Source organism: Sturnira hondurensis, unplaced genomic scaffold (assembly GCF_014824575.4).
Source record: "Sturnira hondurensis isolate 20B ecotype Veracruz unplaced genomic scaffold, ASM1482457v3 Scaffold0013559, whole genome shotgun sequence".
NCBI lineage: Eukaryota > Metazoa > Chordata > Mammalia > Chiroptera > Phyllostomidae > Sturnira > Sturnira hondurensis.
Window position 1 is genome coordinate 1101723 of NW_028086190.1, and position 27809 is coordinate 1129531.

General features: G+C 40.0%; 1 long non-coding RNA gene across 1 annotated transcript; it reads left to right on the forward strand.

Annotated features, from left to right (window-relative positions):
- The first annotated feature begins 3248 nt into the window (after positions 1-3248).
- Positions 3249-24145, forward strand: LOC118997991 (uncharacterized). Its single transcript, XR_005068784.1, has 4 exons — positions 3249-3353; positions 3507-3641; positions 22390-22468; positions 23604-24145. It is a non-coding gene; the product is annotated as an uncharacterized LOC118997991 (long non-coding RNA).
- Positions 24146-27809: the final 3664 nt, after the last annotated feature.

The following is a 27809-nucleotide window of genomic DNA, read 5'->3' on the forward strand; positions in this document are numbered from 1 at the left end:
TTTTTCTTTTTTCTTTCTTTTTGTGATTCTTTCTCTTTTTTCTTCCCATTCTAGTCAACCACTGAGGTGTGGCCTTACAGCAATGGCAAATGCATACTCGCTGTAATTGGCATGTTTTTGAAGAAAAGAAATTGCAAATAGTGGGAAAGTAGGGGCCAACTATAGAGGGAGAAAGAAAGAATAATATTTAAAAATAATAAGCAATCTTTAAACGTGACTTTGCTCTTCTCTCTAAACCGAAATAAGAGAATGAAAAAGACTTTATTGGCTTGAAATAGCTCTAGTCCTAAATAAAAGAGGGCATCAGTTCTTTGTGAAATGAGGAAGACATTACATAAAACAATCAAACAATATGCTTCTCATTCTTTTCTGTTAAGATCCTTCTCCCCGTTTTATAACATAGTAGTTCTCTTTTCTCCCTCCATCGCTGACCTCCCTTCTCTTTAGCCCACACTGTCAGGCCGTGTCTGTGCCCTCCATCCCCTCCTGGTCTCCACTCTCAGAGAGGTGGACAAGAGCCAGGCGTGGCTGTGGTTCTTTGCCATGTCACTAGCTACACCAGTTGTTGATGAAAATCTGACACTGAGAGATGAGGCCATCTGTGGTGAGTTTAAACCTCTTTACCTTTCTGGCAAGCTGGTTGAAGCCTCTCTCTGTATTCAGTGTGGCCAAAGATGACAAAGATTAAAGCTATGGGATGAAGTTTGGGTGAAACAAAACCCTTCCCCAAAGACAGCTCATGAGAGCGGTTATCTGCAAGGATAAGCAAGTCCCTGGTGTCTATAGCCAAGGGCACTCCAGTTCTGGAGTCCACTCTCTGGGCACTTGAAGCAGGCAGACCAGGGGCTGATGTACAATGTGGGCATTAGGTCTTGGGAGGTGCAAACTGGAATCTGTCATTTCTTTCTTGGATGCTCTTGAAATAATCCTGGGCTGTATTTTATGATTTGCATGGCAAACACTCTATTTCAGAGAACTGTTCTCAGATACAGTTAATGAGCCACACAAGAAAACTACCACACTGCCGACTTCAAAACAGGACTCCACAGCTTGACCAATTACCTGAACCACAACACTTGAATACAAAAGACATTGATTGTTTTCAAAAGTCCAATCAACCCTTAAAGCTACCAGTGAGACAATCAGACACACGTGAAGTAAGCTCTGAAGTCACTGCCAAAGGCTTGGACAACAGCAGGATCCCTGGCAAGAGGCCAATTTACCACAAAGCTAATAAAACTTAAGCTTCTGGGTCCCTTTGGAGGGTGTCTTAGCAAGGTTTATATTTTTGTTGCAAAACTTGCAAAAATAAGGTATTTTAAGCCTGATGAGTTGACAGCTGCCTCCGTTTCAACTTCCCTTCTATTGCATTCCCCTCCTGTTGCAGGGGGTTAGTGTAATCCAGTGCATTTGAGTTGGACATGTATTTAGTTTGGGTTTAGGGAGATAGAGTTAGCAAGATCAATGTCAGTTCCATGTTTGGTTACTCATCGGTAGTCATCTTGATGTAGAAATGGCTTGTAGGTACATGACTAGAGCCCACTGTGCTGACCTGCCTGAAAATGGGACTGAAGAGGCAGGGCAAGTGAAAGTGTTCCTTGGTGGTTGGCACTAAAGATACATGGGTGGAGGGGGAAGAGAAACAAGGTTTGAAATGCCTGGAGCTAGGGACTAGTCTATGAAATATAAATTAAAATTGTATTTCTATAAAATTATTATATATTACAATAATCATGTAAAGTATGTTGTGAAATTTTTAGTAAGATAAATAAAATAAGATGTGTGGAAGTGCTAACCAGTGTCTAGAATAAATAGTTGCTAAATAAAGGCACTACTTTTTTCTTACTTGACGCATCTTAGTATCCATCCCCATGAGAAGCAGTTATCAGAATTCTTGGAAGTTTGCAATCACCCTTGAAAGATATTACTAAAAGAGTAAATAATAAATATCTGATGTTACTTTTTCCTCTTATTTGCCTCTTTATTTTGCACGAGAGTTGCTAGAGAAAATATGGAGGATGCTGGTTATTGGGACTCTAGGTAATAGAAGTGCTCTTACTCTAAATGACTAAAGATTTTAAACACCTTTAAGATGCGTCATAGCCCTGGCTGGTGTGGCTCAGTGGATTGAGAGACAGTCTGCAAATCGAAAGGTCACCGGTTCAATTCCCTGCCAGGGCACATGCCTGGATTGGGGTTCAGGTCCCTAGCTGGGGGTGTACAAAAGGCAACTGATTGATGTTTCTCTTGCACATTGATGTTTCTCTCCATTTCCTTCTCCCTCCCTTTCTCTCTCTCTGAAAATAAATAAATAAAGTCTTTTAAAAAAGATGTTTTATATCAACACTAATAATAAGAATCTGGACCTTCCAAGGGCCACTGATGAAGACTTTGGGGCTGAATAGTACATAGTGCGTTTCCCAGGCTGCAGGTGCTCCACAGTAACTATCAGGCCTCTCTGATTGTCCTTTTTATTGATTCATACTACGAAGCCCTATCAGGCCTGAGTTTTACGGATGAAGTTGAAATAGATCACTTACTCACCATTTGGTGTCATTTCTAAAGTAATGGTTGAAATAATCCCTAACTGGAGAGATAAAAAAATAAAATGACACCTGACCCATTCTGGTCAGTTAATAAGCAATCAGTTGGCTAGAAATAAGCTTTTCTTGCTGCAAAAAAAGGCCATGTCCCCTGCCGGAGCTACCTTCCATTACACTCTTCTCTGCTTTCTTTCCCCTGCATCATGGAAAAGAAAGAAGATGCCCCATTTAACTGAGCACAACTTTCCCCACATTGGAGAACCAGATCCCCATCCCTTTCAGCCCGGCATCACCTTGGTGAAACTTCAAGAATGTGCCCATACACAAAAGCAAATTTACTCCTCCTTCTGGGAAACTGCTCCCTCAGGGCCCCATCAGGTTTGCGAGAGCCTGTTGAAAGTTCAGCGATCTCAACTGTGATTCAGGTCGGACCCAACCAAGGTCCAGGCTATAAGGTATTAGCATCTAGGGGTAGACTGAGAAACAGTGAGGAAGCGAGGGAGAGACAGAGAGAGCAAGCCAAGAAGACCCTATTTGTCCCATAAAGTGTCTCTCTCCTGTGCACAGCCATGACTGTATGAAATAATTCCTCCTTTGTCCGCCAGCTGGCTTTCAAAGCTATTGGGATGAGCCTGCTGGACCTGTCTGGGAAGCTTGTTAAACTGCTCAGTGTAAGTCAGTGAGAGGGAGGGGTAGGGAGAAGATTAAAGGGCGAATACAATCTGTGTGAGGCAGTGGCCCTGACTCTAAAGAGGCAGATGATCTAAGAAAAGGAAGAGCTTCCCCCTAAAACCAGAGACTGCATGCAATGTAAATGACCCCATGTGCAGCTGCCTCTGGCAGGCAGCCACCCGCCTCCCAAAGAATAAAGTCAGAGCAACAATTCACTCCTGAACCCTGAAGCTTAGTGACTTCAAACGAGGAAAAAGAAAAGTGACATGTTGTTTTTTTTTCTTTCCGCAGTGAACTCATCCATTCCCCAAATTGTGCTGATGACCTCATCATCTGCAGCTGTGTGCTCCGAGCTCTCCCACCCATCGACTCCCAGGGGATCACATCTGGTGTGGAGGTTGGTACCTGTGGCAGACACATCTGGAGGTAACTGCCTTTGAAAGTGGAGTGTTTTGTAAGCCCCTTTTACTCTTGTTTATGTGGTCAAATGGCAGGGAAGTCTTTAGCGATTTTGTCCCTTGGGAGATAAATAGCCCTCTGGTCCTTATACTGTAAGGATTTGCAAGGGAGGACAGTGAGGTCATGGTTAGTGTTTCAGGTACCCTATCATTGTTCAGTTTTATATTCATGAGCAATTGCAGGCTTAGCCTTACAAATGATACTGGTCTCTTTGAACCAGTTCTGCCTGTGTTTGTTCTGTGGTGCTGCAAGGCCCTGATTAACAGAGGTTATTATGGTGTTAACTGATATGGATAATGATGCCAATCAACAGAATTAAATTGATTTTAGAAGCCCTCATGTTAGAAATGGCCCCCCAAATGTCTATATCTAGGGGAAAACATACAAACTTGAGAAGGGGCCCTTTCTCTTACTCTGAGAATATAAATTGATCCAACTAATCCTTGGAAAAGCAATGTAGCAATCCTCTGTATATGCAGGGCCTTGAAAACGCTCATTTGCTTTAACCCAGAAGTTCTACTTCTGAGAATATCTCATATAGGTAGTAGAGAAATATATTAAACTATAGTAATAGACCTCCATTCTAGCATTATTTATTACAATTAAGGCAAAAATAGTGCTGGTCACAGTGGCTCAGTTGGTTGGGTGTCATCCTGCAAACCAAAAGGCTGAGGGTTTGATTCCTGGTGAGGGCATGTCCCTGGGTTGCAGGTTCATCCCTGTTCAGAGAGCTATGAGCGGCAAACAATTGATGTTTCTCTCCCTCTTTTCCTCTCTCCCTTCCCCTCTCTCTTAAAATAACAAAACAAAACAAAAACAAAACATCATCACTCCCCCAAACAAAACACAAAGAATCTAATTAAACATCTAACATTTGAAGAGTAACTGTATAAATTATGTTATATTCATACCACAGAATATTATGCGGTGATTAGAAATGATGGAAAACTATGATGCAATGCCTTGAACATACAATGCTGGAAAATACCAGAATACAAAAGATGATTTCAATTTTATATAAGATATATGTGCATAGAAAAAATAACTTTAAAATAGATGTAAAATTATCTTAATTATTTATTAAAATAATATTTTTTTATTATTTTAAGTGAAAAGTTAATTTTGCTTAGGAGAATACTTTAAGGAATCAGAGTATAAACCGTGAGGGTGAAATGCATATGCAAACAGTGAAACTAAGGAACAGCTAAACTCAGTGAAATGCTGGTGAAAGACACAATAAAAAGAAAAGTAGGAGACAATTTTAGCAACATGTATAACTGATAAAGTATAGAATTCAGTATATATAAAGAATACCTAAAAGTTGAGAGGAATAAAGCTGACAACCACTATTAAATATAGCCAAAGCTTTTAACAGTCATTTCACAAAAAAAGACATCCAAGTGACTAATAAATATATTAAAATTTCCTAAACCTACTTAATCAGATAAATATAAATGAAAACACACTTATCAGATGTTTATTACCATCAAATGTTTTTAAGAATATGGAATATTGATAATTCTTATAACTCACTTGTGGGACTGTTCAAACTTTTTGGAAAAGTTTCTAATATGGATACACACACAAAAACGACCTAGGAATATATTTTTATTCCTGTAAAAATGTGTGATTTTCTATATCAAAATATATATGTTTACTAAAATCCTGTTTATCATTCCTCAAAGTTTATCATTTAGTTGTGAAAACAACTAAAATAGCTATCAACACAGAACAGATAAATAAATCGTTATGTGGAAAACCATACAGCTGCGAACACAGACACATTGGAGCTACAAGCTCCAGCCTAGATAAATCTGACCAACGTGTGCTGGGCAAGAACAAGGCGACACAAAAAGCATATTCAGTATTATTCCATGTATAAAAAGCCCAGAAAGAAGCTAAACTATATGGTTTAGGGGTGTATACTTAAGTAGTAAAACTATTAAAAAAAAACAATGACACAATTACTAATTAAAAATTAAGAACATGATTCATAATTAAAATATAAGATCTTTCTAGAAGGTGGGGAGGTGACTGTGATGGGAAAGGGTGTGCCTGTGTGCATGTTTGTTTTTGACAAGGGTCCTGGCGTGCCAATGGTTCTTTTTTTTACCAAAGAGTTTGCTATTTAACGCATACACATTTTTGGAATGCATTTTATATTTAACAATAACATAGAAACTTGGAGACTTAGAAAGGGCAGAGAAGTGGGATACAGGAGGTGAAAAGAAATGCTGTGAGAGAGGGGGCTGGATGACCTAGCAGGAGACTAAAGCCTGCAGAGAAATATTGTTCATTATTTATTCCTAGTAGTAGAGCGTACAAGGGAGTTTTTAAGACAAAGCTATCCAATATTCAATTTGATATTGTTAGTATATTTCTCTTCACTCTAAACTTTCAATAAATTTTGTTAAATATTTTGTCTGACGCCCTGGCTGGCGTAGCTCAGTGGATTGAGCGCAGGCCTGCGAACCAGAAGATCGCGGTTCGATTCCCAGTCAGGGCACATGCCTGAGTTGCAGGCCAGTTCCCAGCAGGGGGTGGGGGAGACACATGAAAGGCAACCATACATTGATGTTTCTCTCCCTCTCTCCTTCCCTTCCCCTCTGAAGATAAATAAATAAAATCTTTAAAAAATATTTTGTCTGAGAGGGAAGAAGCCAAAGATAAGTAACTGAGTTGGCATGAAAAAAAGAGGGAGTGAGGTATACTGGATTTAGATCAGGGATTCTTTGGGAAAGACAAGGAGTGGCTGTGAGAATGTGAGCCCCCAGCTATGTACAGAAATCTCGGAGAGTGGACTGAGAGTCTCACAGGATCTGGAATGGGGGTTTCAGCTAAATGAAGTTAAGTCTCCAGAGAAGGGTACCCTACCCGATTACCATGGATATTGGTTTATGGCAGGGTTTTCTCTTCTCCCTCCTTCTAGTTCTTTATTCCATACAAATTTAAAACTTATAGAAAGTCTAATATATCAGTCTTTATTTTTTGACTTCTGGTTTTTATAAATGCTTGAAAGACATCATGTCCTTTTAAAATATTTAAAATCCTAGATTTGCCTACAATTTTACTTACTATACGGATGGAAGGAGAGCTCCATTTTGTTTTCCCAGAAAGCCAGTTCAATCTTTTTCTTTGATAGCTTAAAATGACTCATTTAATCATGTACTAAATTTCATGTTCATATACGCTCCATTCTATTCCATGGATTCTGTTTCTGTACTATTGTTATCTTTAAAACTATGATAGTTTTATGATAAATTTAAACATCTTATAGGGAAAGTCTTCCTTGTCAGTATTTCCTTGATACCTCTTATTTGATGATTCTTTTAAATCTTAGAATCATTTTACCACTTTCCAGAGGAAAATAAGACAAAAGCAAACCAAAACTCTGGTGGGACTTTGCTATGGAATCATTGAGTTTATAGATTATTTTCAATAGTATTCTTACTCAAGACCCTTGTATCTCTAATTATTCAGTTATTTTTGTATGGTTCTCTATTGGGTTTTCATTTTTATGTATGTATGTATGTATGTATTTATGTATGTATTTATTTATTTTCAGAAAGAGAGGGTAAAAGAGGGAGAAAGAGAGGAAGGGAAACATCGATTGGTTGCGTCTCTCATGCCCCCAACCCAGGCATGCACCCTAATCAGGAATCAAACTGGTGATATAAACTTGGCATATCAGGATGATGCTCAAGCCACTGAACCAAGTCCATTAGGGATGGGTTTTAATTTTTTTAATCAATATTCTAAATGCTTATCATCTCTAAATTAGATATCTTGTTTATCAGCTTTAGCATCTAGCATTAACTGTAGAACCTAGTTTGATAGATATTTGTTTACATTAAAAATTAGCTTCATTTCATTGGGGGATGTCAGCTGGGTTTTTAAAAAATACATTGTATTTCCTAGTATTTCATGGAAAGTCTCAAATTCTGGCACTGAGTTGACAGTTTTTGTCTTGGGTGGTGTGACTTTTTGAGTTTTCTTGTTTTCCTGTGTTTCCATAGTTATTTAGTGGGCACCTGAGGAAGATACACCAAGAAATTCTAGCCAGGCCTATTTTAAACCAGAATTATGTTCACTGACTAATAAATAAAAGAATTACAAGGCATAGTTTATGTCTTAGTGCTAATCGAGGTTACAAAACTTGCTTGTTGCTTTCTTTATTTTAAGCTCATTCCTGTTGCTTAGTTGGTATATGCATCTAATAGCTGTATATGTTTGTGTTTTGAACGTATATGATTTTAAGGTGTATTCAGTATACAACATATGTGGCATGTTCTACCACCTGTCATTATTGCTTTTCATCAGACTGAATCAGAGCAGGGATCTTGCTGCTTTTATTCAATTCCAACTTTAGTCCTTTTATGATAATCAAATGTCAATTGCCCAGGACCAGGGATAGAAAGCACCACACTGTGTGCCTGAGGGGTGGGGGACTCGAAATAAAAGGTTGGGTAATTTATATTTTTAATATAAGTGATTTAGAGCCTGAGGCTTTGATCCAATTAAGTAGAGAATCAAATTAGCTGGAGATCAAATGAAGATGGAATGAAGGGAAGTCTTTCCAGCTCCTGAGTTTTCTAAAGAAGGCTGGTTGGAGTACAGTGATTCTCAATGTTGGATGAGTGTCAGAATTACTTGTAGTGCTTTAAAAATACTGATGCTCACATCCCCCACCCCCTGGGGTTTTAATTTAATTGGTCTGATTAGCAGCCTGGGTATCAGGAGTTTAAAAATCTCTCCAACTCATTCTAATACTCAGTCATGGTTGGAAATGACATATTTCTCAGTCCCCACTGAGCAAAGGGTCATCTGGGCTAATTCAAAAAGGTAGGATCCAGGGCTCTACCTAGATACCCTCTGAGGCAATGGATTGGAGTAGGGTCTAGGAATCTGCATTCCTAACAAAAGTCCATGTGATTGTGATGATTGTGATGTACATGGTTCCCACTTTATACAAAAATGGGAAGACACTGACATTAGTGTCTTCCATCCCTATCTATCCTTAACTTGACTCTCAAAATATCTTTCTTAAACACGTATTCTTCCTCAATTAAAAAACATTCCCTGCATGCCCATTGTCTTCAAAACAGCATCTTTAGTGTAGTTTTGAAGGCCTTCCCCTCTCCGTGTATCTTCTTGACTTTCTCAGTCATTCCATCGGACCCCTCTCTTATGTGCATGTTGGATCCTTTTCTGAACTGACTTCTGCTCTCTTCTTTCAGAGCCTTTGCTTACGTAGTTATTTTGCCTTTAAATGCCTTTCCTACTTTGGCTCATCTAAATCCTGCTCACCAGCAGCCAGAATGCCATGACTTCTATGAAACTGTGATCTTTCCAAATTAGGATAATTCATGCCTTTTTCTATTGCAAGTGATCTGCATCTTTCTCTTATTTTGTTTGGTTTGGTTGGACTTGAGCTGTGGAAAGCTAAGTTCATCATACCCCTCTATTCATAGCACGTTATCCTCACTGGTCAATGCCAGGCTTCTCTAATACATTTGAACAGTATCCATAAATATGTGTATGTCCTTTTGAAACAACTTATTTTTATGTATATAGATGCTTTTAAATTACACAGATGGTTTTGCACTATAAACCTTACTCTCTTTTAGCACCCCAGATTTTTATGATCTATCCACATTCCTGAAATTAAATTAAATTCATTACTTCTACTTGCTGCATAGTATTCCTCGGGAAACAGCCACCACCCTATTTACTTCTCTGTTCCCATCAAAATTGATGCCAGTTTGTCCCCAACTCCATGGTCGCAGGGGGAATGCCATGAACATTCTTGTAGGTAGACCCTAGTGGATCTGTGTGAGAATGTCTCTGAAATTCCAACTAAAGAATGGATGACCTAGTCACAGCACATATGCTCTCTTAGTTTCCCCAGATACTACTGGAATGCCCTCCAGTGGCACCTCTCTTTTGGTCTTAGCAACTCACCTTTTATAATGTATTTATTCTATGTCCCCATCAATCACTCTGGCATGGAAGGGCACTGTTTATGAACTCAATACCCTATAGGAAAAAGTGAATCAAGATCTTGAGGCTGTTTCTACAACTCTTTGAGATATTCTTATTTCTCCTAAAGAAATAATTATAAAAACTATACACTTACTAAGAAGATCATCAGTGATATTTTATAAACGAAAAGCAGCAATCCATATTTCATAAACAGGAGTAAGATACCTAAAGATGTAATCTGTCACCCCAAAAAAGTGGTCCAGAAAACATGGTGACTACAGCTGGAGTAGACCAATTTTATGACCTTGAATAATTCAAGATCACACAATCTCAGTTTTTTCAATTGAAAGACGATCTTCAAAAGTTAATCTTTAATTTTTCTAACTTTTAAATTATATTTTATTGATTATGCTCTTACAGTTGTCCCAATTTTTCCCATTGCTCCCCTCCACCCAACAGCCCCAACTCACTCTGGCAATTCCCCATTAATGCATATAAGTTCTTGGGCTACTCCATTTCCTATACCATACTTTACATCCCCATGGCTATTCTGTAACTACACATTTTTACTTCTTAATCCCCTTATCTCTTCACCCATTATCCCCACATCCCTCTCCCATCTGGCAACCATCAAAATGCTCTCCATATCCAGGATTCTATCTCTGTCCTTCTTGTTTCCTTAGTTTGTTTTGAGATTCAACTATTGAAAGGTATGTATTTATTGCCATTTTATTATTCATCATTTTGATCTCCTTCTTTTTCTCAGATAAGTCCCTTTAACATTTCATATAATAATGGTTTGGTGATGATGAACTCCGTTAGTTGCTTCTTGTCTGGGAAGCTCTTTATGTGCCCCTTCAATTCTGAATGATAGCTTTGCTGGGTAGAGCAATCTTGGCTGTAGCTTCCTGCTTCCCATGACTTTGAATATCTCTTGCCAATCCCCTTTAGCCTGCAAAGTTTCTTTTGAGGAATCAGCTGACAGTCTTATGGGAACTCCCCTGAAGGTAGCTGATGTCTTTCTCTCCCTGCTTTTAAGATTCTCTTTATCTTTAGCTTTTGGCATTTTATTATGATGTGTCTTGGAGTGGGCCTCTTTGCATCCATCGTATTCGGTATTCTCTGTGCTTCCTGGACTTGACTGTCTATACCCTTCACCAAATTAGGGAACTTTTCTTTCATTATTTTTCCAATTAATTTCCAATTTCTTGCTATTTTCTTTGCCTTGGGAAAGAATCCCTATGATGAGAATGTTGGACCTGTTGAAGTTGTCCCAGAAAATGCTTAAACTATCCTCATTTTTTGGATTCTTTTTGTTTTTGTTATTCTGATTGTTTTTTGCTTCCTTAAGTTCCAAATCATTGATTTCAATCTCAGCGTTATCCACTCTACTCTTGTTTCCCTGTAAATCGTTCTTTATTGCAATTAGCATATTCTTCATATCTGACTCAATCCTTTTTATGCTGCTGAAGTCCTCACTAAGTTCCTTGAGCATCCTTATAAGCAGTGTTTTGAACTCTGCATCTGATAGATTGCTTCTCTCCATTTCCTTTAGGTAGTTTTCTGGAGTTTTGATCTGTCCTTTTATTTGGCCCATGCTTCTCTGTCTTCTCATTTCAGCAGGCTCCCTCTGTTTGTTTCTATGTATTAGGTAGAACTGGTTTGACTCCATGCCTTGGTAGTGTGGCCTAATGTAGTAAGTGCCCTGTAGAGTCCAGTGGCACAGCCTCCCCTATCACCCAAGCTTGGTACTTGAGGTGCACCCTTTGTGTGGGCTGAGTACACTCTCCTCTTATGGCTAGCTAAGCTTTGGTTGCTGTTGGCAGGTTAATGGGAGGGATTTACCCTGGCCAGTCAGCTGCAAGGACTGGCTATGACCACTGGCCACCAACCTTCACCTTCTCTAGAGGATCAGCTGTGCAGGGACAGGGTGGTGGTGCTCTGACATGGTCTGTAGCTATCCACTGGGTGTACAGATTCTGCAGTTTCCCTGGTGGTGCAGGCCAAGTTCAGTCCTCACCTGTGTTTTGCCTGGGGCCACCCTGTCTAGACTATAAATCAATCTGAGATGCTTGCTACTTGTGCTGGGCTTGGAGATTCCCAGGCAAAGCCCAGCTGTGAATCTAGGCTCACTGCTACTAGTGACATGCCTGGGAACACTTAGCAAGAGTTACGGGGGTTGGAGGCTCACTGAGGTTGGCTGTTGCTTGTTTGAGAGGATTTAGGAAGTTGTGAAGCATGAGCCAAGATCCACTATTTAAATGAAAAGTTTCTGTTAACAGTTTGGATGGACTGGTAATTTGGGTGGACTGGCATCTCAGGAGATCTCCAGAGTGGCGCAGTGTTAGTCAGATTGGTGGAGTCTCGGATATGGCACCTGCCAGCTGGCTCTGTGGCTTTGTGGGATGATGGTTCAGAAAAGGGACAATGGCCTCTCTGTATGGGAGAAAGCTTTCCCCCGGCTCTTGTCTTGATGCCATACCCTTCACTTCCTCCCTAGACCACTGGTGCCTTTGAAGCTGCTACCCCAGTGCTGGAGCTCAGAGGGAATACCTCTGATTAAGTCTGTATGTGGTATCTTTAAGAGGAGCTCTTGGGACTCCAGAATTTTCTTTTACCAACTCAGTTCCTGCTGATTTTTGCAGCCAGAAGTTGTGGGGTCTTATCTTCCTGGCACTGGTATCCTGGACTGTCGGTTCTGGTGTGGTGCTGAAACTCCTCATTCCTGAAATATCCCTCCAAATTTTTATCCGTGACTGGTGGGTGTGGGACCAGCCCATTTTGGTCACTGCCCCTCCTACCAGTTTGGATGTATGTGGTTTCTTTAATTTTATAGTTATCAACTTGATTTCTGATGGGAGAAATGTCAATTTATAAGTATTAAAATTTTAGAAAAGGTGGAATATGTTCCTATGAGAATTGCTATCATTTTATTATGATAAAATTACTATCAATTTATCAATAAATGATAAATTACTATCAATTTATCATTTTATTCTCTTCCTTGAGAATAGTATGGAAAATTATCATGTATAGGTAATGCTTTTTGAGAACTTTAATGTACCCAGTACTGTACTAAACAATGCTTAAACTATCTATTTAATCTTCATTAATTATATAAAGTAGATATTATTTTTATCATCAATTTTAAAAGACAAAAACCCTTAGACTTTATTTACGTAATTTGGCCAAAGTCGTACAATTACTCAATAGCAAAGCTAAGATTTGAATATCAGTTTTCTTGTTTTTAATTTCAGATTTTTAGATCATAACTATTACAGAAAAAGTACAGGCTTGGAGTTAGGCAGACTAGGTTTAAATTCTTGCTTTGTCCATAGCTTACTGGTTATGGGATGCTGGGTAAATTATTTAACTTTTCTGAGCCTCACTTTTGTCATCTATAAATTGGGTTCAGGTATTGACTTCACTCATTTGTATAGAGAGAGATGGAGGAAGCCCCCCAAACGAGTTATGTTGAGAAGCCAAAGCCAACCCTAAACTATTTTGCAGTTTCCCCATAGATTGCCTTGGCTGTTGCCCTTGCCAAGCATAGTTAGTGACCATAGTTGGCTCTGTGGCTTTGTGGGATGATGGTTCAGAAAAGGGACAATGGCCTCTCTGTTTCACCTCCATAAATGAAGAAACAAAGATACCAATGAGGAACAAGCTCATTTTGCCTCCTCACCAGGCCTCCTGTGAGAGTATTGGGTAGTATTATGGGTTCATGCTGCTATGAACCTATGCCAACTCTCCCAGGGAAATGCTGGGGAGGAAATCAATTAACTCTTGTCACAACTTCCTGGTGGGAGCTAGGAATTAAGCTGTCAGTCCTCCTGGACTCCTAGATCAGCCCCTCCCGGTGACTCTTAGACACTGACCAGCAACCCATCTCCCCTCCCCTCTCAGCTGCCCTTTGAATGAGAATTCTGTTTTGAAACGGTATGATGGGCCATCCTTTCTGGAGGCAGAATTGGGCAGTCACTATCCCTTGTCTCTAGGTTTGAAAACTCCAGAGAAATCTCTTCCAAGAGTCTCAGAATCAGTTACCCATAGCTAAAATAATGTGATTTGCAGAGGTCTTGAGAAAGTAGCTTTAGCTGTGGACACTAAAGAAATTCTTCCGCTTTTGGGATCCTCTGGCACCTAGACCACTGTTAGCTCTCCAAAGGGAAGCTGGTGCCATATGAAATTCAAAGCTGTTGAGAGCTCCACTTTTACTGAGACCTTTCAAAGGGGGATGTCTCAAATGGTTCATAAGAATCAAAATGTCAGATGGATTTCATGGTCTAGACAGATCTGACATGGGCCTCTCTTTTTTCTTTGAGGTTTTCCCATAAACCAACAGTCATAAATAAACTAAAGTTCTTCTGGGAAGGGATTGATTTATTAATAGAAGCTACTGTTTTTCTGCATTCATGGCCCAAAGGACTTTCTCTGCATGGTTACGATAACTGGCTTTCGCCACCAAGCCTCCAGAGCTTTTGAGTAGTCAATTTATCAACACAGCATGACAAGTTCATTGTAGTTCTCCTGAAGCTTTGGTTCTCAAGAACTGCTTGGGATTTTAGGTTAGGAGGATGACTTTGGGAGAGCAGTATTGTATACAGCAGTAAATCTGCTTGAAGATTGCTGGATCTTTTGAAATTGAGGTAGAACTAAGTTGCATCTCGCCATCCAAGGAAGTATGTTTCTTTCTAGAGCTTTCTAGGAGCCAGTCAGCTGGAAATAAAACCAATTTCTGGCAGTTCAGGATTGGGGGAGTTTAGCTTGAGTAACCTAGACTCCATGTGCCCCAGCTCATGTAAACAAAGGGATTCACAATCACATGAATAACTGAGATCTCCTACTTGTACTAGTTTTCCAATTGCTGCTGTGACAAATTACCACAAAATTTGGAGCCTTAAAACAACATACATTTATTCTCTTACAGTTTTGTAGGATAGGAGTATGACAGAGTTCTCACTGGGCTAAAATCAAAGTGCTAGTAGGTCTGTTTTCTTCAGGAAGCTCTCAGGGAGAATCTGCTTCTTTACTTTAATTACTAGAGTTTTTCCTCATTCCTCAGCACATGGCCCCTTATTACATTCCTGCTACTGCTTCTGTTGTCATTTCTGTTACTCTTCTGACTCTAATTCCTCCTGCGTCCTTTTTATAAGGACTGTTGTGATACCATCAAACCCAACTGGATACTGCAAGACAGTCTCCCTATCTTAACATCCTTACTAGCATTCATAGTCCCTTTTGCTATATAGGGAAGGTAATATTCACAGATTCTGGGAATTAGGATGTGGACATATTGGGGGGCAGGACCGGTCATTGTTCTGCCTGCTGTACTATCACTACCTTGCTCCCTTTGCTTCTGCAGGACCATTGACTCACGCAGTTATGCCTAAAGTGTTATTTGGAGTTCCTAAAAAGTGTCCCCACTCATGCTCTGGCTGGGTGGCTCCACTGAAGTGTGGTCCCATACATCAAAATATTATGGGTTCAATCCTCGATTGGAGAGTGTACAGGAGGAAACCAACTGATGTTTCTCTCTCTCTCCCTTTCTCTCTCTAGAATCAATAAATATATTCTTAGGTGAATATTAAGCCAAAAATTTAAAAAGCCTGCCCCCCCATTGTAGGTGCTCAAAAGAGATTCCCCCTTGTTAAGGTCTGCTGAGGAAGCTTCACCATGTCACCCAAGAGGAGAACTCCAAGGTCTGAACCTTGGAGTTCAGAATATGGACTTCAATAATATGGACTTCTAAGACTCCCAGAGGATATGATCCAGCAGTGCTGGATCCCTCAGGGGAGATGTGGAAAATGTTCCTCTTTCTGGCTCTGGGCTGTCACGTGGGCCCCACAAAACATTGTGACTGGGGTTCTATAAGGATTCTCTCAAAAACAGCTTCTGGCACTAAGTCTCTCTCTCAGCAGGGATACTGAACCAATCTGAGAGCCCAGGTGGGGTTCAGGGACAGGACTGATGCCAAACTCAGCCCCTAGGTTGTGCCAGATACCACAGTAGCTACTGGGGTTCAGAGATGACGATTTTACATCCTGAGACTCTTCACAAGTCCACTCATTGGGGAAACCTCACACTTCCATGAGCATAGGAATCACCTGAGGATCTTGTCAAAATAAAAATTCTGTACTTTTAACATGTCAAGTGGCAAGATCCTAGTGGAGACTGACCATAAATTGATAATTAATTGTGATGTGGTCTGATAAGCACTTTACCAGTAAATCCACAAATGTAGTGAGCACAGAGGAATTCACCTACCCAAGGCTGGAAAAAGGGAAAGGAAGAAGAAATGACCTGTGCGAATGGAAGATTTCTGGACAAAGGATTGGGGGAAAGGGAATAGTACATATAAAGAGAGACAATAGGAGAGTTCTAGAACTGTGGGTATCACCAAATGACGGCAGCAAAGAGCTTAAGATTGGGAGAGTGGCCTGAGATGAAGCTAAGAAGTTTGGATTTCATCAAGTAAGCAAAGGAAAGTTCTGGGGTTTTGTTGGTTTGTTTGTTTTTAAGCTAAGGGAAAGGAGAAAATGGAGGCAGAGAATTATCTCTGTTGCTACCCATTATGGGAAATGTCTATCTTGTCTTGGTTGGCAAATTATAGGACAATTAAATAAATGACAGGAAACTTTGCTTTTGAAAAGCAGACCTTATTTAGAACCTGTAGGCATATCAGGGCAATGCCATGTCTGAGGTGGGCCAAGCTCAACTGCATTGCAGCAGGGTAGTGAGGGCTGAACCAGGTTCGACACCAATGGAAATAAGCCTGGGTGCAAGGATGACAAGCAGATTGGGGAGAACAGGACTTGCTCTGCTGCTTGGTGAGGAACACTGTCCCACGTTCTTCCTTTACATTGCTTTTCCTCATGTCTTTTTATCTTAACCTAGAGAGTCTAGTGAACACATCACCTTTTAAAAAAATCATTGATTTGAGAGAATGAGAGGAAGGCAGGGAGAGGGTGAGCGAGTGATTAGTTTGTTGTTCCACAACATATTTATGCATTCATTGGTTTATACTTCTATGTGACCTGACTGGGTATCGGACCCACAACCTTGGCACATCAGAATGGTGCTCTAACCAACTGAGCTACCTGGCCAGGGTCTAGTGTATCACCTTTTAAAGTGTGCCACTTTTGGAGAGTGTGCATGGGACCAGGGCTCAGAACTCAATACCCATGCTCAACCTCTTTCTTCCCAATGATCAGCATGAAAGTATAGAAATGTGACTGGATGTAGGTCCTCAAAGAAAATTACAACCTGGAGGGCAAAGATCCCCACAGTGGATAAAAATGTCTCTCACTGATTAAACGCCTATGTGCCAGGTTTTCTACTAGGAATTTAAAACACAACACCACAAGCCCTGGCTGGCATAGCTCAGTGGATTGAGCGCAGGCCTGAGAACCACACGATTGCGGTTCGATTCCCAGTCAGGGCACATGCCTGGGTTGCAGGCCAGTTCCCAGAGGGGGACTCATGAGAGGCAACCATACATTGATCCTTCTCTCCTTCTCTCCTTCCCTTCCCCTCTAAAGATAAATAAAGAAAATCTTAAAAAGCCAAAAAAAAAAAAACCCCACAACACCACATTTAATCCTTTATGATCTGGTGAGATGGGCATTATTAGTCCTTCTTTTTTTTAGATAAAAAACTGTGACTCAGAGACATAATTAAACTTTCTTTGGCCATGTGATTGGAAATGGCAGCAACTAGGACTTGAACTCAGGACGGCCTGGACTGCCTACCCCAAAGCCAATTCTACAAAACCACTAGGATCAATAGCAAAGGTTTGCTGTAGTTCAGATAGATAGTTGGTAAAGGATGGGTTCAAAATGAACAAGTAGTGAGGTGGTCCAGGCAAGTGCTTGAGAATCTTGGAGTGGCAATACATGCTACTCTTGTTACTCTAGGCAGGGAGATGGTGAGGAGTGAGTCAATACCTGGCAGGTCAGTTATTCAGCTAGCAGGACTCCAGTTAGAATCCTCCAGTTAGCATGGTTAGAAGGCAGAGGCAGTACAGAGATGACGCTGGTAGCCAGGAATAAGCAAAGAAACAATAGTGACAAAGACCAATGAACTGGGGCAGAATCCAATTACATGAATAGGATACTAGTTACAGTTAGGTCTCGGGAATAAGAAAGGAGAAAAATTCTGAAAACTGGACAAGTAGTCTGAGGCAGATAAACAAGAAGTGTCTTAATTAACCATTGGATGAAAGCCCCACGAGCACAGGGACAGGTGTTATTCCGATCACAATCACAAGGTATATGTAGGGACTAGCATAGAGCTGACATTGAGTATATATCAGATAAATAAGTACACGAGTGTGGGGGTGTCTGCTTTTCCAATTTAACTTCGTGTTTTCATCAAATCTATTTTTTTCCCTGACTGGAAACCATTCTCTCCAAACTTTAGAGTGCTTAAAAATAATCTTTTTATCTAATGAACAAACTGAACTAACAAAGAACATGGGGCCACACTCATAGATGAAGAGCAGAATGACTGTTGGTGGGGAAGGGCAGAGGAGAGATTGAGAAAAAAGGGAAAAGGATTCACGGACATGAACAACAGTGGTGATTGCTGGGGGAGGGTATAAGGAGACTAAATAGTAATGGAAATATAATAAAGATTAAATTTAATAACAATCACTTGTTTTAAAATGCAAATTTTAAGGATGTCTGGTCAAGATGGCAGCATAGGCAGACATGGCTCACCTCTTTGCATAACCACATCAAAAATACAACTAAAATATAGAACAACCATCAGTCAGACCATCAGAAATCAAGTTAAATGGAAGTCTGATAAGTATGGAATTAAAGCAACCAAATCCATCCAACTGGTAGGAGGGGCAGAGACATGGAACAGGTTGGTCTAACACCCACATTAGGTGGATAAAAATTCAGGAGGATATCTTGGAAGCAAGGGGTCCCAGCCTCACATCAGTCTCCACAGCCCAGGGTTCCCATGCTAGGGAGATAAGAGCCCACAACTTCTGCAAAATCCAGTGGAGTTTGAGTCAGTGGAAAAAACTCCTGGATAGCAGCTTGCAAGGCACCATTAGCATACTGGAGAAACTGAAGTGTCTGTCATCAAGGCAGAGACCATTATCCCCTTTCCAAACTCTCCCCCACAAACCGCAAAGCTGGCAAGCTGGTGCCATATCTGAGACTCTCTCAAACTGGTTACGTTTGACCCATCTTGGAGATCCCCAGAGACTCCACCCCAGCCAAGCTGCTATTCCATATGAATATCTGGTCTTGAAATATGCTGCGCAACTTCTTAAATCTTGTCAGATAGGCAAGAGCTGGCTGGCCTCAGTGAGCCCCAGGTCTAGCACTAGCAGCAGCCAGTCTAGATTCACAGCGGGGCTATGCCTGGGAATCTCCAAGCCCAGCACAAGTAGCAAGCATCTCAGATTGATTTATAGTCCAGACAGGGTGGCCCCAGGCAAAACACAGGTGAGGACTGAACTTGGCCTGCACCACCAGGGAAACTGCAGAATCTGTACACCCAGTGGATAGCTACAGACCATGTCAGAGCACCACCACCCTGTCCCTGCACAGCTGATCCTCTAGAGAAGGTGAAAGTTGGTGGCCAGTGGTCATAGCCAGTCCTTGCAGCTGACTGGCCAGGGTAAATCCCTCCCATTAACCTGCCAACAGCAACCAAAGCTTAGCTAGCCATAAGAGGAGAGTGTACTCAGCCTACACAAAGGGTGCACCTCAAGTACCAAGCTTGGGTGATAGGGGAGGCTGTGCCACTGGACTCTACAGGGCACTTACTACATTAGGCCACACTACCAAGGCATGGAGTCAAACCAGTTCTACCTAATACATAGAAACAAACAGAGGGAGCCTGCTGAAATGAGAAGACAGAGAAGCATGGGCCAAATAAAAGGACAGATCAAAACTCCAGAAAACTACCTAAAGGAAATGGAGAGAAGCAATCTATCAGATGCAGAGTTCAAAACACTGCTTATAAGGATGCTCAAGGAACTTAGTGAGGACTACAGCAGCATAAAAAGGATTGAGTCAGATATGAAGAATATGCTAATTGCAATAAAGAACGATTTACAGGGAAACAAGAGTAGAGTGGATAACGCTGAGATTGAAATCAATGATTTGGAACTTAAGGAAGCAAAAAACCATCAGAATAACAAAAACAAAAAGAATCCAAAAAATGAGGATAGTTTAAGCATTTTCTGAGACAACTTCAACAGGTCCAACATTCTCATCATAGGGATTCTTTCCCAAGGCAAAGAAAATAGCAAGAAATTGGAAATTAATTGGAAAAAATAATGAAAGAAAAGTCCCCTAATTTGGTGAAGGGTATAGACAGTCAAGTCCAGGAAGCACAGGGAATACCAAATACGATGGATGCAAAGAGGCCCACTCCAAGACACATCATAATAAAATGCCAAAAGTTAAAGATAAAGAGAATCTTAAAAGCAGGGAGAGAAAGACATCAGCTACCTTCAGGGGAGTTCCCATAAGAATGTCAGCTGATTCCTCAAAAGAAACTTTGCAGGCTAAAGGGGATTGTCAAGAGATATTCAAAGTCATGGGAAGCAGGAAGCTACAGCCAAGATTGCTCTACCCAGCAAAGCTATCATTCAGAATTGAAGGGCACATAAAGAGCTTCCCAGACAAGAAGCAACTAATGGAGTTCATCATCACCAAACCATTATTATATGAAATGTTAAAGGGACTTATCTGAGAAAAAGAAGGAGATCAAAATGATGAATAATAAAATGGCAATAAATACATACCTTTCAATAGTTGAATCTCAAAACAAACTAAGGAAACAAGAAGGACAGAGATAGAATCCTGGATATGGAGAGCATTTTGATGGTTGCCAGATGGGAGAGGGATGTGGGGATAATGGGTGAAGAGGTAAGGGGATTAAGAAGTAAAAATGGGTAGTTACAGAATAGCCATGGGGTGTTCGCTTCGGCAGCACTTATACTAAAATTGGAATGATACAGAATAGCCATGGGGATGTAAAGTATGGTATAGGAAGTGGAGTAGCCCAAGAACTTATATGCATGACCCATGGACATGAACAATGGTGGGGGAATTACCTGAATGAATAGAGGATGCTGGTTGGAGAGAGGTCAAAGGGGGAAATTCAGGACAACTGTAATAGAATAATAAATAAAATATAACTAAAAAATACAATGCAAATTTTAAATGCAATTTGAAAATTGCAATTTTTATGACCCACTTTCAGTGGAATTGAGGGCTGTTTAACAAATACATCACAAAATTCTGGTACACATGGTCCAAGACTCACATTTTTAAAACCATTGCTCTATAGCCTTCTGATCCTTATACCTGGGGCCACTTCACTCTTTTTTCTCTCCCTCTAGCCTGTCTCTAACTCTCATGAGCAATCTTCACCCTAAATATGATGTATTTCCCATGTGCTTTCACTCCCAGAAGATGCTTTGCACCCTCTGAAGCCACCTCCATGCTCTGCTCATCCAAGAGTTACCCTCTCTTCAAAGTCCAGAGTAAATGTCCATCCTGCACGAGTCTGTTTCGGATAACATCATCTCTGGTGTGGGGACGATTCCATAAGATACTAAAGGTATTCCTTGAAAATAAAGAGCTTCTTCTGCCACTATATTTTGGAAAGTGTAGTTATTCAAAGTTAAAGATCTTTTACTTCAGACTCCTCAGAACCTTAAATATTCTAATGAACAATGAAATATTGTTCTCCGGTGCTTCTGTAGAAGACAGTTTGGTACATATTTCTCCCATCTATACTCATCTTTCTAGTCTCTGAACTTCTCTTTTGTATTTGTGATTCATAATACAAAACAGAACAATATTTGTATCACTTTTAGTCTTTTTTTCTCAGCTGTGCCAAATGCTCCTGAGATCGGGAACCAGGTGTTATCCTTAGCCTCTCCTCTCTCCACCTATCTTAGGGCTGATTCCTTAATAAGAATTTAACACAGGCTCAAATGAAAATAAAAATTGCTTTTCCCAACAAAAATAAATGGGTCACGAAAGTGAGTCACAATATTAGGTTCAGTCCAACAATGTCTTCTCTGCCTCTTAAGGAAATCTTAGAACATTCCAATAAGTAGAAAGAAGAACAAAAATTATGCCTCAAAGATATCAATTGTTAAAATTTTTGTTCTCTCTGTTGATAATCACCCCTCTCTATACTTATGTACTGAAATAAATTTATTCATTTTTATATCAAACTTCCTTGTGTGCCCAGCAGGACAGAGGAACTTGGTGCATCTAGAAGCACCTTGATCTGCACTGGGTTTGCCAGCTGGCACTAGTGTGCCCTACCACCTCTGGCCTCCTGGTCAGGTGGTGTGCCTCACAACTCCAGACTCTGCTTTGATACGTGCTCTCTCAAATGCCAAGAATTTTCTTGGCATGGGCTTTTTCTGAAGACAATTTCTATTTGACATGAACATGTGCTGAAGGTGGTAGTGGGACTCATGACAGAAAGTTGCCAAGAAAAGCATGATTCTCAGGAAAAGTGTCAGTATAAGGAAGACTAGTGCCCAAAGTAGGCTGATGTTGGTTCAGGTCAAGGAAGAGAAATGGGAAGGAAAGAGCTCACAGTTAGTGGCACATTATGTTATGTCATAAGAGAACTAAGAGGAAGTAATGGAGAATGGGAATTCAGCACTGGAAACCATTCTTATTAAATGAGAATTTAATGCTTTTAAATTCTCATTTGTCTCTTCTTCTCTATTAAGGAAGATTATCTTCAAACAAGAGAGGAGAAAACTAATATGGTTGAGAAGTTTGTGTTTCACTGGATGTAGGAAAAAAAAGGTTAGTTGAGAGTAAAAATGATGGTGATAATTAATCCCAAATCTTTAAGGCTCTGATTATTAATCTCTCAGGAAACTTAAAACAACTTTGAATGTGATCATTAACTGGGCCAATTATTTCCATGGACTCATGGAGAGCTGGAGAGGGGCCAAAAGAGTTCTTTCTTTTCTCCCGCAAAAGTTCTTTTATACATTCTGCTCTGAGTATGAAAGGAGAAAAGATTTCTGAAACTGTCTTTGGAAAAAATTTTTGGATGAATTTAAAATGTAAATCGTTTACCAGTACTTGAGAAATTAAATGGAGCTCACCAGGAGCCAATATGGATTTATTACAAACACATATTCTAAGTTAACTATTTCTTTTTAATATAATAAGATTCAAATAAATCTTATCCATATATTAATAGATAAGAGCAAACATCTATGTAGTGATTAATCTAGGTGACCTCAATTGATCCACATATCTCCATAACAAGTCTTTGAGTCAAATATTATTTATAAATTTGCCCCTCATTTTACAGATTATTGGAGACATTAAATAATTTATACAATCTTCCTCACCTAGTACATTGTGGAATTTAAAGAGATTTTCTAACTCCAAGGCCTCTACTTGTTTCTTATATTATACATCACACTCTTTATAGGTGTTGTAAATCTTAATTTAAGTCAGAAAATGACCAAGTCTTTATTGACATCCTTATGAAAAGTATGGGGTATAATGGATGACTGTAAATATATTGCATTGTGATTGGCTGACCAATGTAATTAATTAATATTGACTTATAAATTGAAATCATCTTTGAAGAAATTGTGGAGATGTGTGTGCTGAGCTCTCTTCTTTGTTCAGTTTTGCTCAATAATTTTAAGTAATACATGAAAACATGGACAACATATGTACAAAGTAATATTAGCATACTCTACAAGTTAGAATTTACCAAAATGTTACTTTCTTCTTTTTATATATTTGAGTTCAACTTTGCTCTAAAGTCCTAGAGCTCACCATCTATTCTACCCCATTTTTAATGCTTTTTTTCTATCCCTATGTCTTGTTATCTTAGTCTTAATTCATTCACTTTAAGGTAAAGCACAGTATTTCAGGCCTTTTCCACATTCACTCTCCCCTTCCTTTTTTCCAGGAGACATCTGTGCACAGAGGGAAGCACTCAGAAATAATATCGTGGCCACAAGAGAAGTCCCCTCTGGCCTCTATGTCCTTGTTCTGTCTCTATTTTTGATGAAATATGTTCGCTTGATATCTGGACATAGACCAACATCTGCTGATGTCTGAAAATCCTACCACAGTCTTCAGTTGTGACGGCATCATATTGTGGGTCTCTTGTCTGTACACAGGGCCACTTCATTCCCTTTGTTCTCTTGCTGAAGAGTGGTAGACTTGAACTCTAGAGTGTTCTGCTCAAGCACTACCCATTGTTTATTCCCCTGCTCTGCACCACACTACAATCTGTGAGTGATTGCAGTGCAAGCGAGGCACAAACCTGTGTGCCCAAGAGTCTTGTCCCACATAGTCAGGATTTCCATGGTCTCCTCTTTTTTTCTATCTCCAAACCTTGAGCTTCTAAACTGAGATATTAGAAAACCTGGGAGAAGGTGAAGGAATGGAGGTGGTCATGATAATTCTCTTCACTTAGTTGAAGGTCTGCCATATGAGATTTTTCAAACTGTGAAGGAAACTCCCCAAGTTATAAAAATAAGATTTTGGATATAAGCCTGTCCAACCTCAAAGTTGTTCTTTCAGTGTCAGAATATTGTATTACTAGTTTAACTTTGAAGATAATTAAAAATCATATATAAAGTAGCTGATATGGCTGATACTCAATAAATGGTCCTTATTCTGAGTATTCTTTTAAGTATTTGGATTGACAATACACCTGCCAACTTGCTTACATTTTCTTTAAAAACCCTAAGTTCATCAAATTGCTGGAGAACCTGAGTCATACCCAACAATCTCCTAGTATTTATATTACATGAAAGAGTTCTGGAAACATCAGCTGTTTTTCATTTATGAGTGATTTGGTGTCCATGTTTTTGCCTGTCAGGAGCAGGCCTGGTCAACAGTACTGAAAGGTTAGAGGCAGGGATCAATGTCAGACAAGCAGGGCAAACTTTGCTAGGTTTACCCTCTGGGCATAAGTCTATTCCTCCTTATCAACGATTTTTCATGTTGTTTGCCATTTTGCAAAGGACAGCAGCAAAAAAATGAGTTCCAGAGGGACAAGGTATGCAAAGACGAAGAAAGGAAATCCACAGCTAGCATTTGTCTCATTAAAATCTGTCCAAGTTAAGGAACAGAAGGCAGCAAAGAACTGGAATCAGATGTCACTAGCTTTCAGAATATGCTGATTGTGGGGGATCATTGTAGTGACAATGTGCCCTTCATCTGCCTTGGCTTTCAGCAGGTAATGATGATAAAGCCCTTTGGAGGTTGCTCTGGGGAGGCAGACAGCAGTCTAGCATCCAAGGACAGGAGGTGCAAAGGATGGTAACAGCTGATGGGCTACAGGATCCTTGCAATGACTTATTATTGCCTTTTAAGATATATTATGTCTTGAAAAAATTGGCTTAAGGTGATTTTTAATTTGTGGATCTGGTCTTACCATGAACAGTTCAGATCATCAACCTTTTTACCCATATGGATGAAAATATTTAAACTTATAGAAATAAAGAGAACCTTATAAATCCAGGCCCTACAATTTATACTGGATGCTATAAATGTTAGACTAATTACTTGGAATGGGTAAAGGAGAATACTCACTTGCATAAAAGTAATTTGGAATTGTGGAAAAAGTATGGACTCTGGATGCAGACAGATAAGAGTTCAAATCTTGGCTCTCCATGTAGTGTGTGTGTCTCTTCAGGCAATTTATATAATTTCTCTATGACTTAGTTTCTTTCATATTCAAAAGAGAGATATTCATATCTTATTCAGGGTTATTATGAACATCTATTGAAATAATATAGAGACTTCTGGCCAAGATGAAGGCATAGGTAGATAAACTTCTCTTCCTTCCACAACCAAAAGAAGGACAGCACCAATTTTAAAACAAAACCAAACAAGAACTGCCAGAAAATCAAACTATATGGAAGTTGGACAAACAAAGAGTTAAAGAAGAAACATTCATCCAGACTGGTAGGAGGGGTAGAGATGGGCAGCTGGGGTGGAGAGGATGTGTAGCAAGAAGGCAGACCAGGTGGTTGAGGTGGTGGCTGGTGGATTGGGTGGTCCCACATTCACATGCAGATAAGCTAGTAGGAACAACTGGGAAGTGATACAGACTATGCAACCCAGGGTTCCAGCAAGGAAAAGTAAAGCCTCAAAACTTCTGGCTGTAAAATGCTGTGGGGGCTGCAGTAGTTGGAGAACTCCCAGCTGCAGTGGAGAGACCCACAGGGTCCTAGAATATACACAAACCCACCCATCCAGGAATCAACAGCAGAAGGGCCCAATTTTCAAGTGGGTAGCGGGGGAAGTGACTGAAAGTGGGGCAAGAGCCAAGCAAGCAACATTATTCTCTTTCTAACCCCTCCCCCACATACAATGCTACAGTGCAGCGAAGTGGGTTGCCTCACCCTGGCGAATACCTCCTAAGACTCTGCCCCTTACTACCTAACAGGTGTGCCAAGAGAAAAGAAAATACGGCCTAAACAAAAGAACAGATCAATGCTCCAGAAAAAGTACAATTAAGCAATGAAGAGATAGCCAACCTATCAGATACACTGTTTAAAACACTGGTAATCAGGATGCTCACAGAAATTGAGTATGGCTGCAAAATAGAGAAAAAAGTGAAAGCTATGCAGAGTGAAATAAAGGAAAATATACAGGGAACCAACAGTGAAGGGAAGGAAACTGGGACTTAAATCAATGGTTTGGACCAGAAGGAAGAAATAAACATTCAACCAGAACACAATGAAGAAACAAGAATTCAGAAAAATGAGGAGAGGCTTAGGAACCTCTAGGACAACTTTAAATGTTCCAGCATCTGAATCATAGGGGTGACAGAAGGGGAAGAGGAAAAGCAAGAAATGTAAAACTTATTTGAAAACATGATGAAGGAGAACTTCCCCAATCTGGCAAAGGGAATAGACTTCCAGGAAGTCCAGGAAGCTCAGAGAGTCCCAAAGAAGTTGGACCCAAAAAAGCACATACCAAGGCACATCATAATTACATTACCCAAGATTAAAGATGAGGAGACAATCTTAACAGCAGCAAAAGAAAAGGAGACAGCTACCTACAAAGGAGTTCCCATTAGACTATCAGCTGATTTCTCAAATGAAACCTTATAGGCAACAAGGGGCTGGAAAGAAGTATTCCATCTAAGATAACTCTTTCCAGCATAGCTATCATTTAGAATGGGAGGGCAGATTAAGTGCTTCCCAGATAAGGTCAAGTTAAAGGAGTTCATCATCACCAAGCCCTTGTTATATGAAATGTTAAAGTGACTGGATCAAAAGCTATGGTACATTTACACAATGGAATTCTATGCTGCAGAAAGGAAGAAGGAACTCCTACCCTTTGCGACATCATGGATGGAACTGGAAAGCATTATGCTGAGCGAAATAAGCCAGGCAGTGAAAGACAAATACCATATGATATCACCGTTAACAGGAATCTAAACAACAAAACAAACAAGCAAGCAAAATATGACCAATGACACTCAAATATGGAACAGGCTGACAGAGTCCAGAGGGGAGAGGGGAGAGAATCATAGGGGAAAAGGGAATGGACTCACATGAACAAGTATAAAGGACACATGGACAATAACTAAGGGTAGGGGGCAGAAATGGGAGGGATGTGGGGAGCACTGGGCGGGGGGTGGGCAGGGTTGGGAATATAAGACAGAAAGCTGTACTTGAACAAGAATTAAATAAAAAAATGTAACTTAAAAAAATAAAAATTAAAAAAAATTAAAAGAATTAAATTTAAAAAATGATAAAAAAGTGACTTCTCTAAGGAAAAGAAGATGATCAAAACTGTGAATAGTAAAATGACAACAAACTCACAACTATCAACAATTAAACCTAAAAACAAAACAAAACAAAACAAAGACAAAAACAAACTAAGCTAACAACTAGAACAGGAATAGAACCAGAGAAATGGAGGTCACATGGAGGGTTATCAGTGGAGAGGGGGAGAGGAGAGAATGGGGAAAAGGTACAGGGAATAAGGAACATAATTGGTAGGTACAAAACAGACAGGGGTAGGTTAAGAATAGTATATGAAATGGAGAAGCCAAAGAATTTATATGTACAACCCGTGGACATACAACTAAGGGCAGAGGGGAATGCTGGTGAGAGAGGGGAATGCAGGGGAAAGCAGAATAAAG